Source organism: Lolium perenne, chromosome 7 (genome assembly GCF_019359855.2).
Source record: "Lolium perenne isolate Kyuss_39 chromosome 7, Kyuss_2.0, whole genome shotgun sequence".
NCBI classification, from domain to species: Eukaryota; Viridiplantae; Streptophyta; class Magnoliopsida; order Poales; family Poaceae; genus Lolium; species Lolium perenne.
This window is the reverse complement of record NC_067250.2, coordinates 86,792,959-86,794,794: the sequence shown is the minus strand read 5'-3', so window position 1 is coordinate 86,794,794 and position 1,836 is coordinate 86,792,959.

Here is a 1,836-nt window from a genome sequence, read left to right as displayed (position 1 = left end):
TGGCTAGTGTGTGCATCTGTGCATATGTGCTAGTTTCTGTGTATAAGATCTGTACCTAGATGCTTTTTATTTTAGTGGCTTTTGACTGGCAGTATTCCTTGGTGAAAACCAAGTGATGATCTACCCATATGAGCATCTGCTCATCCCATGCTTATTTCATGCATATGATGGATCAGATCCATTGGATCTGTCCAGGTATTTGGTATACCTTGTTCCAGCTCCTAGAAAGAAATACTTTGTTGATGCAGACTTGGGTTTGTGTCACAGCCCTTCACCTCCAGGTTTTGGATGATCTTCTCAGGTCACCATGATTTCTGGTGGTTGAGTGGGTGTGTGTGTGTTGGTTCTGTTCTTGAGCAAGCCTGGATGAACTGTGCTTGTTCTTGCTTCACCCTTACCTGGTGAATCCTTATCTGGTCGACTGGTTACTATTTCTAGGGTTTGTGTCCCTTTTATATGAACTCTACTTATGTTCTTGCAATGACACACAAGCCTGGCTTGCTTTGGTGACTAAGCTTGTGCATTGCCTTGTTGTTGCCTGCCCAGCACACATGAGCTGTGTGCTCTCATATCTTTGAAACTTGAGCCCCCTGGTGGTGCTCGAGGTTTGGTCTCATGCCCTTATCTTGTGCTGTCCTTGGTTTTGGACAAGCACAAGTGTGCATGACACTTGGTTCTGTCCAAATTGAATTCTTTGGCTAACACTAACATTCTGGCTAGTGTTGTTCTTTGTTTTGCAGGTTTTGAAGATGAATATGACCATGAAGAGATACTTCAAGTCATTTAGTCTAGGTTTTAGTTTAGGAGCAATATTGTAATCTTCATTTTTATTTCTTTTTATTATTCATCAAGTCTTGTATCAGGAATATTGTAAAGACTTTGTAATCTGTGTTGTGATATCAATAAAGCCCAAGTTTTTGTTTATGAGCTTTTGCTTTATGTAATATTTACATTCTGAATTAAATGTTATATTCATTATTCACTTTGTAATTCAAAGTTATTTGATTTCATAAGTTGTGTTTAAATTATGAATTCCATATTTATATTGTTCAATGCTTATTGTTAAATGTATTAACACTTGTCAAATGAAATCAATTCCCCAAATCAACAAGATACAAAAGAGATCATGTCGAAATTTCCCTAACTCAAATTGCCTAACCCTAAGTGCAAAATGAGAGAGAACCTCGATCCCTCTTAGGTTTAGTTGCAATAAGGCGCGAAAATTTCCCCCGTTTTGCGATGAAATGCACATCCCATTTCTAAATCTACCCTTCGTTGTTCCTATGTTCTGCGTTATTACACGGTGGCATCAACAATGGCGCAGGAATGCAGCTTGGAGAAGATGAGCTCAGGAAGTTGTGGGGCGCAGGCGGAGGTTTTGCAAAGACGAGCAGGAGAGCGGCGCGAGCGGAAGTGCTCGAGGAAGAAGAAGAAGATCTTATATAGAGGTGCGGCGAAGCGGCGGACCGTTGGATGGAAAAAGTGTGTGACAGATGATAACCACGTGGAAACAAGGGTAAAAAAGTATTTTAACACTGGAGAAGTTACGGTACGTACGCCAGGAAAAGTGGAGGACGTGTGTCCCCCACCTACACGACGTGTCAAGATAATGGATAATTTGGGCCCGCAAGGCAGTAGGAGAAAACTTCTCGCCATTTTCGGATTTGCAATCGTGGCTATCGTCAGCAATAACGTCACCTTGTCAGAGAGAAAAATTCGACTCAACAGCGGCATAAAAAGGCGACATGAAAAAATATCGGAGAGCCTTTGATCAAATACAAGTTTTTGATCAAATGCTCGGGGGCTACTTTGGAAAAATGAAAAGATCAAGAAAGA